Source organism: Phoenix dactylifera, unplaced genomic scaffold, assembly GCF_009389715.1.
Source record: "Phoenix dactylifera cultivar Barhee BC4 unplaced genomic scaffold, palm_55x_up_171113_PBpolish2nd_filt_p 000046F, whole genome shotgun sequence".
NCBI lineage: Eukaryota > Viridiplantae > Streptophyta > Magnoliopsida > Arecales > Arecaceae > Phoenix > Phoenix dactylifera.
Genome location: NW_024067669.1, coordinates 1 through 17,017, shown reverse-complemented (window position 1 = coordinate 17,017; position 17,017 = coordinate 1). Strand labels below are relative to the sequence as shown.

General features: G+C 44.2%; 1 long non-coding RNA gene across 1 annotated transcript; it reads right to left on the bottom strand.

Moving 5' to 3' along the window:
* Positions 1-12,748: 12,748 nt before the first annotated feature.
* On the bottom strand, positions 12,749-17,011 carry LOC103698948. Its single transcript, XR_005506958.1, has 3 exons — positions 16,810-17,011; positions 16,563-16,707; positions 12,749-15,014 (listed from the first exon to the last, which is right to left on the bottom strand). It is a non-coding gene; the product is annotated as an uncharacterized LOC103698948 (long non-coding RNA).
* Between the last annotated feature and the right edge of the window lie 6 nt (positions 17,012-17,017).

The window sequence follows — 17,017 nt, the reverse complement described above, 5'->3', positions numbered from 1 at the left end:
GAGCTCTCATACACTAGGAAGTATTGCTCCACTTTGTCTAGCCATTCATATGGATCTCCTCCTCCAAATGTAGGAAAATCAATCTTCGATTTTCGGATCCTTTCATGATGATCCAAAACCCTAACATCATCATCTTCATCTCTTCTTCTCCTTTCCTCCCGTTCTCTCCGGCCATAAGGCCTTCGATGTAGAGGACTTCTTTGGGGCTCACTTTCTTCCCCTTCATACTCTCTTGGCCGATCCTCCTCTTGGATACCATCGGCCCATCTTTCAAATGCTTGTTCTCCTCTTTCTATTCTATTCCCTCTTCTTTTTCTCTCATTTTGAAGACCATCACTACCATTACTCTCTTTTTCTCCATATCTTCTCTCTAACCTCTCGGCATTAGCATTGCCCTCCCTCCTCATGGCGGCCAATGTCTCCATCACATTCTCCAAGACATTGCTTAGCCTAGCACTACTCCCTTCTATGGCTTCCATCAACTTTTGGTTGTTAGAATCTCCACCCGACTCCATCACCACTCTTCTATTTTTTTCCCTTGTGAAAACCACTCCAAACCTCTGATGGCCGTCACCCAAAGGATGATCCAACCCTCCAATGAGTAGTGTTACAAAGCAAATGCAAATACCCTTGCGGGTTGTACAAGGATGATAAAAATTATAGAATTTTTAAGCACTCAACCCAACGAGATTCGTCTTGTTGGATCACTTGCTTCCTATCCCGTGAAGAGCGGTTACGACACGAGCTACTACCAGTAGCCTCACCCATGCCGGCTTTTTAGCTCTCTAGCATCGAATAATTGGGTTGCACATTGCCGGGTACTACCAGTAGCCTCCCTATATGGCAAAGTCCCTAGTTTTTGAGCAAAGTGAAGAACAATCCGGTCTCTTTTACAAGAAACTCTCTCACCACAAGATAAAAATACTAACCCCAAACTAGATCTCACACATATACAATGAAGATTATAGATCTAATTTTCAGATCTCATAAGGATTGCAATGAACAATGTAGATCCGAAAGAGAATGCGTTACCTCTTGAGATCGACCTTCCGTGGGTCTCAACTAGTCGAGCTCCCGACGATCTCCTTGAAGAATTCTCTTAATGAAAGCACCAGTGTTGGGTACCCGGGGACTTGCGATCCCGATCCCTGACCTAATCGCCCAAAGGTTGATGTGGTTCGGTTGGCTTGTGCCTTGGGACCGACTTGTGGGTAACGCAACTCTTCTTGTTGCCTTTGGCTTTTACCTAAGCTAGTCCACACAAGGGATTCGGCAAGGGAAATGAATCAATGATGTAGGGAGAAAACTGAGATTCAATTCCAAGAGGGCAACGGAATTACAAGGAATAGTTGGCCAACGGACAGGAAGTGTCCTTGCCTATCCTAAGAACAATCTAAGGGGAGTGATGTTCTCCACCATGGCGCGGCGTGGGTTGGTGTCCTGACAGTGCACCAGGCCTCTTTGGCTGGGGCGAGGTTCTGGTGCCAGAACCTCGCCTGGATCCAGTCAGGACGAGGTTCGGGTCGGCCTGGCGCTAGGGCGTTGGCCGGCCTGGCTGATGGTTGGGCGTGCCCAGGGGCGCGCGTTGCTAGGCTGGTGCGCGCCGAGGCGCACACTGCTGGGACGCGCGCGGTCTGGATGGGCGTGCAGGGGCCTGCGCGCGCCCACAGCACTGCGCGCGGCTGATGCGGCCTAGGCGCGCGGTTGGCCGCGCGCTGCTGCTGTTGTTGGCCCAAAACCTCGCACGGGCGCTGGGCATGGCCTGTGCGGGGCTGAGCCGGCTGCTGTCCACTACTTGGGCAGACCTCCAAGCAGTGGATATTGGCTGCTTCTTGGAGTTGGCCGAGTTTGGGCTCGGCCAAATGCTTCAAAGCTCGGCTGGTTGATGCTCTTTCGCGGGTGGCCTTCTTGGGGTCCGTAACAACGCGCCCGCCTGCGCGCAGCTCTCCGCGTGCGGGCCCGCTTGCGCACGGTCCTGCGCCCGATGCCCAGAAGCGCGTGGCCATCTCCGCGCCCAACGGCCAGCCGCGCGCACGAGCAGAAGCCGGGTCGGCCCGCGCCCGAGCGCCAGGCCAACCCAGCGCCACGCACACCAGTGCGGGCCTGGCGGCCTGCGCTCGCGCCCTCCTGGCGCGCCCGAACCTCACCATGATCGGGGACGACCAATGCACAGCCAGGCCGCCTCCTCATTCCTCACCAACACTTGGCGCACCCACAACAGTGGGTTGCGCGCGCATTGGACATGGGCATGGACATGAGCGGCAACCAGAGGCACCAGCCCATGCACACGCATAAGTGTGCGCGCGCATAGAAGGCACACTGAGTGCAAGGCTCGGCCGAGGCTGCATCCGGCTGAGCGCATCCAAGCCAAACAGGTTCAAGGCCAGCGCACGGGTCAAACCCAACCAAAGACACATCCAGCCAATCGAGCCCGCGCACATTGAGCCCGGACCAGCCAGCGCATACGCGCCCAAGAGCCAAACAAAGAAAGCTACGGTCGGCCAAGCCAAAGGCGCGACCAAGGGACAAGTGGCAATCATCCGCGCGTGAGAGCAAACAAGGAAAGGCCCCGCAAGGCAACGCCCGGCCAAAGCCAGCCGACCGAGACACATGGCGGAAATCCAAGCACAAGCGCAGGGCCAAACAAGGAAAGAGAACGCGCAGAATCAACGGAGGAGCCTGCTGGTTCTTCCATAAAGATCTGGCAGGCAAAGATATAGACGGCCAAGATGCATCAGGCCGCGAGATGAACGCACGACAGGAGGCCACGCCAGCAATCCGCAGGAGCAAGGGCAACAGCAGCGCATCCCGGGAAATCAGGAGGCGCATCACGGCAAATCAGGAAGCGCAACCCAAAAGATTATCCAGCCAGCCAACCGAGATCAGGATCAAGCCAAAGCGCGGGCAGGTGGCAGCATCCGCACAGAACACACGCCCCGGCCAACCAGGCAGTGAATCCCGAGCGCCCAATTCATTCCAGCACAAGGCCAATAGGGCCAAGTTTAGTTAGACCCTTTGCGGTCAAGTTAGGAAGTCTTTATCATTTGAATTAAGTCCCGAATAAGCCAAGGCACTCGGCCTATATAAGGAGCCATTAGGGCCCTTAGTCAGCATCGATCCACCATCATTTGAATTCAAGTATTGTGTCAAGGGTTGTACCCCTTTGTTTTCATTCGGCCGAAAGGCTTGGGCTAAGGTGGAGAACATCAACTCCCCTTAGATTGTTTTAGGCGTGGCAAGGTTCCTTCCGGATCTTGCCAAGAGTCCTTGTAATCGTTGCTTATTGGAATAGAGTCAATTTCCCTTTCATTATTGAGCCCCAACCATTGATTCTTTCCCATCGCCGGCAGCCATGAGCAATAGCACACGGCGTGGTTCCAAGGCAGCAAGAAGAAGAGCGTGATACCCACTTCAAGTCGGTCCCAACAACACATCCACTTCCAAACCTTGGCACGGGGTTTGGGACCGCAAAACCCCGCGGGCCAACACTGGTGCTTTTATTGAGAGGCTTCAACGGAGATCGTCGGGTGATCGGCTTCAGTCCAAATCCAAGGACGATCTCAAGGGTATCCCTCTATCTTTTCAGATCTAAACTCTTCATTGCGTACGTTTAGAGGTCTGAAAATCAGATCTGAAAATTCCGTTAAAATCTGTAAAAATCTGATTGTAAGGGGTAAGAACTTCATGTAGTCGGGTAGTGACTCATTCAGCCCGCAACGGCTCCTTGAAACCATGGAAAATAACAACGCCGAAGTTAGCCGGGTGTTGGAACACTTGGTGACCACCTTGGCCACCATGAGGAGAGAAGGGAATGCCAACATAGAAAGGCTAGAGAGGCGGTTTGCAGAAAAAGAAAACGGAGTGAATGAAGGAGAAAGAAAAATGAGAGAAGATAGGAGAAGAGGAGGAAGAGTTGAATGTGGTGATGAGTTTGTTGATAGATGGGCCGATGGCATCCCTATGGAGGATCGGCCAAGAAGCATGGAAAGGCATATGAGGGAACCCGTGAGGAGTCCCAACCCTTGGAGCCTCTTGGGGCCGACATGAGCATTGAGGGAGGGAGAGGGGAAGGGTTGAGTCATGAAAGATGTTTAGGGTTTTCGGTCCACGATGAGGGGGTCCGGAAGCTAATATATTTCGATCTTGGAGGAGATCCATAAATGCTCGATAACGAGCAATACTTCCAAGCAAGTCGCCGTACGGTACCGACCCCGTCGGTGCGGTATAGCGTACCAAGTTTCGTACGGTAAGTCGCTCGTACACCGTACCGACATTGGTGTATACCGGTACCATGGTACGGACGGTAACTGTCGACGTACAGGAACCTTGCAGTCTATGAGATCCTAGGAAAAAGGGTGACTTTAGCTAGCTACCATCTAGAGGGGAGAGCCAATAGGTGGTAGAGGTGGCTTAGAAATATCTATGAAAAAGAGGGAACTACTTGGGGTGGACGGCTTTTGTGCAGGAGTTCATAAACCAATGGGGGCCTTCACCAACCATCAATCACCACGGCCAATTGGCCAAATTGAAGCAAGACGACAAGGTGCAAGCATACATCGATGAATTCCGCCAACTCCAAACTATGGTGGAAGGTTGGTCGGAAGAGGCACTACTTGGCACCTTTGTAGATGGGCTCAAACCTTGGCTTGCCAAGGAACTAAAGCTCAAGCAGCCCACTCGCCTTGAAGACGCAATGAGGATGGCGGAAATCCTTGACCAAAGCGGCTCCAACGACCGGCGCCCTGCCAAGAAAAGCTCTAACCGCAACCATGCCAATCCGCCGCCAACCAAAACCCAACCTGCAACCACGAGCTCCTCAAAACAGCAACACCCGGAAGTCAAGAGGCTCAGCCACGATGAATTGCAGGAATACATCAAGAAGGGGTTGTGCTTCAAATGCGGTGCCAAATGGGAGAAAGGCCAAGCTGCAAGCCGGGTCAATCCTATGTGATCCACATCGATAGCAGCGAGGACGAGGCCGAAGACGATGCTGCAGCCACTTTCGACGGCAGCACCATCGAGGATGATCCCATTGAAGCCAATTCCATCAGCCCCCTACCAAAGGATGCCAAGTTATCCTTGCATGCGCTCACCGGGATCCAAAGGCCTTCAACCATGAGGATGACTACATGGGTCGGCAAGCATGAAGTGTCATTGCTCGTTGACAATGGGTCCTCCCATAACTTCATCAACCCGGGAGCCCTTCAACGAGTGGGTCCTAGAGGAGTAGCTACCGAGCCCTTTGAAGTGAAGGTGGCAAGCGGCGAAAGGCTTAAGTGCCAAGAGGTCGTCCAGGACGTTCGGCTCAACATCCAAGGGGTAAGAATTTCAGCTGATTTGCATGTGCTCCAACTTGTCGGCTTGGATGTAGTCCTTAGCAACGCATGGCTTCGAGGCATCGGGAAGGTAGTCACGGACTACAACACCATGACCATGGAGTTCCGACTCAATGGAAAAAAGCTATAGACAGCACTCCACCACAAAGAAGTTCGGCCATGCGAAGCCAACATGATCGAGCGCTTGTGCCGAGGAGGAGCTCTATGCTTTGCCATCATTTTGTTCAACCAAGGAGAGGCTGTGGGGGAACCTCAACCGCAGCCAAAAGAAGAACTGCAGGGCTTGCTGCCGCAAGTCCAAAGACTACTTGAAGCTCACCGTGGCGTCCTTGAAATGCCAACCACGTTCCCACCAAGACGTGCCTTCGATCACCCCATTCGCCTTAAGGAGGAAAGCAAGCCAATCAATGTACCACCTTATAGGTATGCGCATTTTCAAAAAGGGAAAATTGAAAGACAGGTTGAAGACATGCTGAAACAAGGGATAATCCGGCCAAGTACTAGCCCATTTTCATCACCAGTTCTTTTGGTGAGAAAGAAGGACGGGTCTTGAAGGTTTTGCACCAATTATAGGGCCTTGAACGAGGCTACCATCAAGGACCGGTTTCCAATCCCTACCATGGACGAAATGCTCGATGAGCTCCACGACGCAAGGTTCTTCACAAGGTTGGATCTTCGGGCCGGCTATCACCAAATAAGGATGCGCGATGAAGATGTTCACAAGACGGCGTTCCGCACCCACTCCGGCCACTTCGAATACTTGGTCATGCCATTTGGCCTATGCAACGCACCGTCGACCTTCCAAGCAGCCATGAACCAGGTATTCATGCCGCACCTTCGTAAGTTTGTAATTGTCTTCTTCGACGACATCTTGATCTATTCAAAGACCCTAGAAAAACACATGCGGCACCTAGATCTAGTCTTGCGCACCTTGGAAGAACATCACTTCTTCATTAAGCCTTCCAAGTGCGCCTTTGTTCAGACCGAACTTGATTACCTTGGGCATGTAGTATCCGGGGATGGTGTTCAGGTGGACACCCGAAAAATTGAGGCCATGACGGATTGGCCGCTGCCCAAAGATGTTTCGGCCTTGAGGGGATTCCTAGGACTCACCGGTTACTACCGACGGTTTGTCAAGGGCTATGGCCTCATTGCAAAGCCACTCACGGCCATGCTGAAGAAGGATGGGTTTGAATAGACCCCTGCAGCCCGCCGAGCATTTGAAGATCTCAAACGAGCCATGACTCAGACCCCTATGCTTGCATTACTTGACTTCAGCAAGCCATTCCAAGTTTTCACTGATGCAAGCAATGACGGGATTGGTGCAGTCCTAGCTCAAGACAAGCAGCCATTGGCTTACATTTCAAAAGCACTTAGACCACAAAAAAATGGCATGGAGCACGTACGCAAGGGAGCTGCTCGCGGTAAAATTTGGAGGCCCTACCTTCTAGGGAGGCGCTTCACCATTGTCACCGACCAGCAAGCTCTTCAACACCTTCTACAACAGAAAATCGTGACTCCGGAGCAACAAAAATTCCTGGTAAAATTACTTGGCTTTGATTATGACATTGTTTATCAACTAGGAAAGGAGAATAAGGTGGCCGACTCATTATCTCGGAACGAAGTCCATTGCTCGACGACACCCTTGAGGACAAGGGTATTCTCCAAGAGGGGAGGGATGATGAGCACCCCAGCCCGCCGAGCCAAATTCCAGAGGGCTCGGCCGAGGCAAGTCACACCGTATGAGAAGCTGCCGAAGCAGTGTGGAGGCCCCAAGTGTCTTGAGCTGTCAAATGTCTATAATCCAAACCTGCATGAAGGAACTCTGCTGCCTGTGCCCGAGCCCGCTCCATCATGAACCGTGGGGACGGACTAAGCTCGCCAAAAACTCGGGCGTTTCTAGCCATCCATATCTGGTAAGCTATGCAGGACACCCTAATAGCCACAAAGCGCATCTGAGGGGAGTTGTCTTTACCAAAGCCTTTTCTCACTCTATGCGAGAGTTTCTCTCACTAAAGAGCCCTTAGTCACCTTTCTGTCCTCGTGCGGAGTTTTTTTGTTATTTCTTTCACATAAGTGTTAACATCGGTCTCAACCTATTATGTCTTGGTGAAAATAGGCAGACCAGCCTTGGGCTTCATCTCCACAAGGCAGAGTCCTCCGATCATGCCCACCAGGTGCCGCCTCTCCTCCTCAACACCCATCCTCGCTCACGCTCTCTTTCAAATGGCGCCGATCTTCCCTAAGAGGGCTCTATAACCAGCGAGTTCTCCCTCAAGCACGGCTTCATTCGAGAGCCAGAGGGGAGAAGTCACCGCCGGCTCCCAAGAAGAACGGGATTTGGATCTGTCCTCTCAATCCGTAGCGCCGCGCTGATCGCCGACCGCCGGCCGTTGATTCACTCGCTCGTCCGGGACGGAAGACAGCAAATCTGCTCAAGCGATATCCGTTCCTTCCATCGGACCTCCAAGTTGATCGTCTCCCTCCTCTCTCCAGAAACCATGATCACCTCTAGCAAGCTCAAATCGGATTTCTACAGGTTAGATCTCTGACCCCTCTCCGAATCTCAGTCAAGATTCCCTGCCTCCTCCGACCCCAAACCCTCCCTTCCTCCTCTCTTCGCAATGCTTCCCTCAAATCCCTAATTGCTTGCTTGTGATTTGGGGGTTTAAGATCTTGGATTAGGGTTACTTTGGTTGGATGGTGATGATGGTAGGGATATAATGATTTAAAAAATTCTTGTAGAGGGATCCGATCACAAATTCAAGCTTAGAGTAATCACATTGGGGAAGAACGTGCAACTGTGAGCAGTGGCTTCGTTCTAGAGCCAAAGGGGAGAAGTCACCGCCGGCTCCTAAGAAGAACGGGATTTGGATCTGTCCTCTGGATCCGTAGCGCCGCGCCGATCGCTGAGCGCCGGCCGTCGATTCACTCACTCGTCCGAGACGGAAGACAGCAAATTTGCTCCAGCGACGTTCGTTCCTTCCACCGGACCTCCAAGTTGATCGTCTTCCTTCTCTCTCCGGCAACCATGATCGCCTCCAGCAAGCTCAAATCGGTTGATTCTACATGTCAGATCTCTAATCCCTCACCGAATCTCAGTCAAGATTCCCTGCCTCCTCCGACCACAAACCCTCCCTTCCTCCTCTCTTCGCAATGCTTCCTCAAATCCCTAATTGCTTGCTTGTGATTTGGGGGTTTTGGATCTTGGATTAGGGTTTCTTTGGTTGGATGGTGATGATGGTAGGGATATAATGATTTAAAAAATTCCTGTAGAGGGATCCGGTCACAAATTCAAGCTTAAAGTAATTACCCTGGGGAAGAACGTGAAGCTGTGAGCAGTGGCTTCGTCCGAGAGCCAGAGGGGAGAAGTCATCGCCGGCTCCCAACAAGAATGGGATTTGGATGTCCTCTTGATCTGTAGCGCCGCACCGATCGCCGACCTCCGGCCGTCGATTCACTCGCTCGTTCGGGACGGAAGACAGCAAATCTGCTCCAGCGATGTCCGTTCCTTCCACCGGACCTCCAAGTTGATCGTCTCCCTCCTCTCTCCGGAAACCATGATCACCTCCAGCAAGCTCAAATCGGTTGATTTCTATAGGTCAGATCTCTGATCCCTCTCCGAATCTCAGTCAAGATTCCCTGCCTCCTCCGACCCCAAGCCCTCCCTCCTCTCTTCGCAATGCTTCCCTCAAATCCCTAATTGCTTGCTTGTGATTTGGGAGTTTTGGATATTGGATTAGGGTTTCTTTGGTTGGATGGTGATGATGGTAGGGATATAATTATTTAAAAAATTTCTATAGAGGGATCCGGTCACAAATTCAAGCTTAAAGTAATCACATTGGGGAAGATCGTGCAGCTGTGAGCAGTGACCCAAGTAGAAACAGGGGAGATGAGAGGGAAGAAGGTGCGACTAGGGTTTTCTCCGAGAGATCCACACCTTCAAGGGTGGAAGAAGACGTTCTAAAATGTGGGAGAAGAAAAGAGAAATTGAATGGCTGGATGCTGGCATCGTTCAAGTCGGCGAAACTGACAGATGGCAAAGGAGGAAACTAGATGGATGGTTGAAAAACGAAAAAGAAAATCAACATCTCAGTAGTTTATTATCACTATCATTGCTCTTTAGAAATTTTTTTCTTGTTACTAATAGAATTTTTTCATAACTGATTTTAAATTGTTCCTATTTAGATATAAATATTTTTTTACCTTTATTTCTACCAACACATGGTAGGTCGTTATCAAAATCATGTGATTGTTGTAACTTTATAACCTCTAATAAGGTTTTTTAAGCACATGAAACCTTTTAGATGTTTAAATATTGCAAAGCGTTTAGTAACCACATACACATGTGAGAAGTTCTGTTGCTAGATGCCTCATTAGGAATTTGATAGAAGACAATGCCAATATTATCGCATTTCTCATTTATGAGTTGAGATTTTTTTCTGCCCTTCTTAAGTTGATATAGTTTCATAAGTTTCATTTCTCTGTTTCATCTAAAGATATGTCGACACCTTGGTTGGTTTCTTTCAATTGCCCTTTAGGTTTTAAGGTTAAGAGCTTTTTCTTTTTTATCGTATTGTGTTATTTGTCCACTCTTCTTTAACTCATCGAGTTCCATTGCTATCAATGATTGTCCAATCAAACGTTGCTGTTTTAATTACTTCATGTAGTTCTCATTTCTATTCTTAATTCTATGCCAATGATATACTGCATATTCTCCATCTCCTGTCCTTTTTGATTATCTGCATATACATGTTTTTGCCAGTCTGTGTTGCTTCGGGGTTTTATTGTCCCATGGTAAGATACGAGTGCGCAGTGTAAATCTTTAGATATCAAAGTAACATTGATTGATGCAGTAATATATCTTAGTACTGATTATGAATGTATATGCAAATTGAGGGAATGGAAGAATCAAAGAGAGGATGAATCAAAAATAGAAGAGAAATGCATGTATAGGAGAAGAACTGAGTTAAAGAGAGGGAAAAGCATTGGCCCTGCTGTGTGCAGCAAGAAGAGCCTTGGTCCCCAGTTCTTGTGGAAGGAAGACAAACTTGACTTGTTTTCTTCTTTAGTTCAGTAAGGAATGTCTAGTAGGTCTTTTGTTGCGGTCAGCTAGCTTGACTCTTCAAGGACTGAGATCTGTTCCGCCAAAAATGAATAGATCCTTTGGCTATGACTAAAAATATTATTAAGTTTATTGTCAAGGATTGAAACATTTCAATTTGCCATCAAGAGTTGAGATTGTTTCTCTCTTATATTAAGATGAAAACACTAAATGGCTGAAAGAACTTGACCGCATCAAGATCCACTCTAAATCACTGGGAAGCTCATCAATCCTTAGGAAATTAGTTGCTTCGATGAAGAAGCCGGCAGCACTTCGATGAACTATATTATATATTTATATATTAATACATATTATATTTTATTATGCTTTGTTGTATAATACTATGCAATATCCTTTTAGTCATTTTATCATACCAAAAGTATTTTCTCAGTTTGTTTACCAAATGTATATTAAAGTCTCACAGCACTTTAGAAATATAGTTGCCAAACAGCAAATAGTTTTTTATAAACGCTCTACATCAAAAAGCTCTACTTCAAAAAATTCTACTTCCGAAAGTTTTACTGTCAACAACTCTGCCAAATGGGGCCTTAGGCAAAAAAATTTATCCAATATTTCAATGGAAGATCTAAAATCTACACCAGATAAAAGCTAAATCAAACTTTCTCCATCTCCTCCAACATTGGGATGCTATTTTTGTAAAGAGAGAATCTAATCCCGAACAAAGTCCCTCCAACCAGATATTTAGCATGTCTGACTCTATAATTAATTTAAAAGGCATAGGGCTCATTCATTAGATTTTTAGCTATGAATCCCATATGTGTCTTCCGAATGATTGTCAAAAGCTTGTAACTACATTCATATGAATCTTGCTCCTAGAGGAGCAAACTTCCAGTATTCTCTAATTCTAGAAAGCTCCTACTCGCCAATGATTGACTTCTTAGATCAAAGCTCCTTCAGTCTTGAAATAGTTCCATCAGATAGTGGTGCAACATTTTCAAGTTGCCTCCTAAATGCATTTGCCACAACAGCCCAAGAAACAGGAAAAACCCTATTTGGCTCTGCATCCAAACTTTCCAGGACTTGGCATTAAAGAAACCATCCTAAGCCAGTCTATAAAAGGAAGCATACCTATTAAAACCAACCTCTCTGTCTTCCGTGATGTCTCATGGCTCACCTAAGTCAGCTTGTAACAGAGTATTATTTTAGGTTAATGGTAATGTCAGGCTTAACTTTTTGATTAAATAGGTTGTTAATTAACATTTTCCCAAACTTCCAAAAGTTCTTGCTCACTGCATGTTTTCCTACCAAAAGGCATTGTGCGTTCTAATGATACACTTACGATCATCAAAAGAAAGTAATGTCCATGAGCATAGTCATCAAGAATGTATAATCCGAATCAAATTGGCTTTCAGCAATCCAGATAGGATTCCTAGATTAAAATTACTTCGATCATAAGATCTTGATTGTAGATCATTTGATCCTTTGGGTCATATGATCCAAATCTAAATAATATTTGGACATGCTAAAGCAATTAGGGTACCCATCATTTAAGTTCCATTGATTTCTTAAATTTCATAATGATCAAAATGTTACTGATAAGCTTTTAAAACATAAAACTAGTAATCTCCTTAGATTTTTCAATTTCAAGAGTAAAGAAAAGATTTAGTTGTTTGAAAGCTAAAACTGAAACTGGAATTTTAATTTCTACTAGTTTAAAAATTTGTTTCCTTTCTTGAACAAGCTTCCACTGTGAGGATCCGTGCGGGCATGTGTTTAGTCCCACATCGATTATTCGCTGGGTAGATCTTGAGTACTTATACCGGATCAAGAAACTCAAATAATACCTTCCGGCTAGCCATTTTGGGTGAGGTCTTGCATTGTTACAAATGGTATCAGAGCGGACCCAGCCCATAATCTATGTGGACTAGGAGATACTGCAGCACATTCCATTGGAGCTGACCACGGGCCGATCGTGATGTTTGTGAATAGATTTGAATGAATTTAAACCCTTAGCCTGACGAGGATGCTAGGGCTTGAACGGAGAGAGAATGTGAGGATCCGTGCGGGCGTATGTTTAGTCCCACATCAGTTATTCGTTGGATAGATCTTGGATACTTATACAGGATCAAGGAACAAAAATAATACCTTCCGGCTAGCCATTTTGGGTGAGGTCCTGGGTTGTTACATCTACCTCAAGAGAGAATTGAGTTAATACATTTGTAGGGGCAAAACATGCTTTGTTGGTTGCATTCAAAATTAGAATCTAGCTTGTTTGCAAAGGTGGAGAAACTCTCTTGAGATGTTCCCTAGCAATCAACAAGGAAGAATACTTTTTGTCCATCAAAAGACAAAAGAAGGCAATTTCATATATCAATTCTGATAACAATGATGGCGTGCCTACAAATATTGTGCATCATTTTGCTTGTTATGGAGGTGGCATATAAATGACATATTCTCTACATAAACCTCTAGACTTCTGTGGTAAAATATAGCGTTACTGAATAATAAACATCATGTTTGGACGTGATATTTATGAGCTAATGGTTGTTGGAAAGTACTTATGCCCATATATCATGGTTTCTTACTCATTATTCATTTAAAATCCTGCAAATCTTTATGCAGGTACACCGCCGAGTGGGAGGTGGCTCTTATCCTCTTCTTCCACAGACCGGCAGCTTCCTCGACTCCTCCGGCGTGGTCACCCTCAGGCCAGATTTGAACAACACTTTGTATTTAATAATTATTTATTTTTTATAACTATCAATCCTTTCCCCTTGATAAAAATGAAAGAATGAATATATATCATTTTATTATTTATACATATATTTTATTTACAATCTCTCAAGAAATAGATAATTCATGATTATCTTTTATATTTGTTGCAATTAAAGAGTAATGGTTGATGTAGAAAATTTATAAAATCTATTAACATTTTTACGTTACTAATATCATTATTAAATTTATCAAAGTTATATATGTAGAAAATTAATATTTTATTTTAATGCAAATCCAGTTAAACTAGTGACTCGAACCCTTGACCAGGTCGGTCTCCATGAGGGTTTAGAAACTATACCCATGCATCATGTGCGATCTAGATAGATAATGAATGTTTATTCTTATCATGTGCGGTCACTTATGTTAGTTTTCATTATTGAATGCCACTCAAGATCCAATTTATATCCAAAAAATATGATTTATAGCCATATTCGGATAAAAAATACGAATATAACTAACATTCAATTTGTATCTATATCTGGATCAGATATTAATATATCCATATTTGTATCCATATTTTTTTCAGCGAATATAAATGTAGATACAAATATTAAACAGACACAGATATGGATAACATCTGTTTTCACCCCACTAAAGGACCAGACAAACCTTTTATAGATAACCTGTTTTTAATAAATTTCAACAATCCTCTGTTATGGTGGCACCTAAAGAACTAGTGAACTCCATTTTCCTTCGGCATTGCAGAGATCACAATTAGAGGAAAATTGCTGGTGCCTTTTCAAGAGATTCTCATCAATCAATAATTTATCATTAACAGCCAGCCAATTGAAATTTTTAACCTTAAGAGAAATAACAGATGTCTAAATCGGAGAGAATTCCTTCTTGACCAGATTATCAAAGTTTAGAAATCTGTAGTAAGAATTGACAGTGAAAGATCCATCGGAAGACCATCTCTAATGAGCTTTATCCAGATGAAGAAGGGTTGAATTGTGAAAGAGAAGATAACAAATCAGAGAGCATTCCAAAATTAAGTAATCACCAATTGTCCTTCAAAAGAAAAGATGCAAATGAGAAACACCATCAGACCATTGAACAGGAGGAGACACAGTAGCATATTCATCTAGAGTGATGGAAAACAGATCAGGATAAAGATCAGATAAAGGGAATTGAGATTAGAATAATTTTTTGGCAGGCCTGAATTTTACAATCTTCAAAAAAACATCCTTCTCTGTAATAGAACAACAGGGAGATTTCTTGACCTAAACCGTTGCCTAATTCCTTTGGTCCACCTATGCCTTTGTAGGCCAACCATAATTAGTCTTGCATCACAATTTCAACTTCAGTGCAAACAGAAAGAAGCACACTGCTATAATAACAACCACAATTACCAAAGTACCATGCCCACCTTTCTAGAGTAAAATGAAAAGTAATTTATATTCTTATAAAAAGGATGTGTTGTCAAAGGACACATTAGATGTCAGCCAAATACAAACATTGTGAACTATGTCCCCGTTAAAATGATAGCTGCAGTCAGTACACAAAACAAAGCTCAAAGCACAAGGGAGAAGAAAGTAAGCATCATCACAACAATTAAAAAAAATAATCATTAGGACAAAGGTCACCTGAATGCAGATATAAACATCTATTTGTATGTGAATATACACACAGAGAGACTGTCCGACATTAAGACATTAAGGGGCCCAAAAATGATGAAGAAAATCATGCATGCATCCCATCAGTACATAAAGAGTTACAATCATGCTTCATTGCAAGCATGCAAATATATGCCAACACTAAAAACTAGTATAGAAAGATCAAGTAGAAATCAAAGTAAACTTGCCTTAGGTGCACTTTCCCGAATTTCATCAACCAACCACCTATATAAAAAGTTATAATTTTAGTTGTGCGAAGGTGTTATACAATGCAAATATAAGTATCTCTACCGAACATAAACTAGTCATAATCTTGTAATAACTTGGATTTATTATGAATATATGACAGGCCAGACAAATGTGAAAAAACATGATAGGATCAGTTTTTATTTGTTTTCAGTTGTTAGATACGTGAACTGGGGCTACCCTCAATGGTTAAACCCCTCTACTTAACAACTTGAGGTTCTAGGTTCAATTCTTGGGTGGTGCACACCCAAGCATTAGGACATTGGTAATTATAATGCAGGTGGGCCTCCTTTCTCTCTCGAAAAAAAAGTTGTTGCATATGCATAGTAACTTGTAGTACTGATGAAAGCATAATAATTTAGCGCACACAAGTTCAACATCACAAATGCCAATACCCAACTTATTTGGATCCAGCATACAAGCCTATAGCTTTTCATATCTGGGGGCGTCTCAACATCATCACTTGGCTCACATGCTACCTAATCTAGCTTATATATGTGCCTCATGCAAATGATTGATGAGATATCTTGCTTCCAACATGAGAAAGTTAAATTCAGAAGCAATATGGCCAAACTGCACTAAACTTATTTGATAACAGAAACTGCAAAACATATTTCATGAACAGCCAAGTTGAAACTACACAAACTAGAAATAGTACATAAGTTATTGAACTCAAGCACTGTCTTGAAAGAGCCATTTGGCAATAGATGATGATATGTGCTTGAAAGCCAAATTCAGAAGCAATATGGCCAAACTGCACTAAACTTATTTGATAACAGAAACTGCAAAACATATTTCATGAACAGCACAAGTTGAAACTACACAAACTAGAAATAGTACATAAGTTATTGAACTCAAGCACTGTCTTGAAGAGCCATTTAGCAATAGATGATGATATGTGCTTGAAAGCCAGAAGCAGTTAAAGCTGGGTGAGGGGGCACAAAGCAACATCCTATAGATAGTGCAAAAAGTGACGTAGAATTTGCCTTAAGATACATTAGTGCAATAGATTATTTTTGGTGCAAGGAGTTGAAAGCTTTAAGAATTTGGGGATAAGAATCAAGATACCAAAGCAAATTGATACCTAGATCGACAATTCTGCTTCCTACACACAAGTGCAAACACAACTTAGTTATAGAAGTATATACCGAGAACTTGAGAGCACACATTTTGTGATCTGTCTACAAAAGAAGCATGATCTTACTGCATTTTATTAGTGACTGATGCCTTGAAAAACTACATTTTGCATCTATGGAGCATGGCCAATTTTGTATCAACTAGCATGCATAACATTTAAAGTATTTTTAAAAGTTTCAATCAAGCCCACAACGAATCTAGTGAATATGAACCATTCAAAATTCAGATGGCATGCTTGTTGATCCAAAAATGTACTAGTAACCAGTTTTAAGTAGGCATATGAATAGCAAACATGGATGTGTAAGAAAATAGAAAATATGTCAAATTCCAAGTGAAACCTCTAATTTCTGAAATGGAACAAGGACCAATAATAACCATTTGAAGCAGTACCTATAATCAAAAGCAGAAAGAACCAGTGCAAGAAATTCACTACCAAACCCACAGTAGCAATATCTGCGATGGCAGTATCCGTCAAGTGAGTGTGTTGAAGCCGGACATTAACATAATTAAGCCCTTGCATAGCTCAGAAGACAACCTACGATATTAGATAACTCTCAGTACTCAATATTGAGAGGGAGAAAAATTATTCAAAGTTTAATATCTCATAACTTCAGGAAAGTACAGTTTGGTTCACAACCTTTACGGCAACCTTTTCGCCATCATGAGTTTTAGCAGCATGAACTTGCGCAAGAGAAGCACTTGCCAGTGGAATTGGATCAAATTCTGCAAAAATCTGAGCATTCATAATTGTTTAATCAATAGAGGAGTACTTCATAGGTACTGTGAAATGAATGGCCTTAAAACATGCACATAGATTAAATGAAGAAGGCCTTTGCTATTAAATA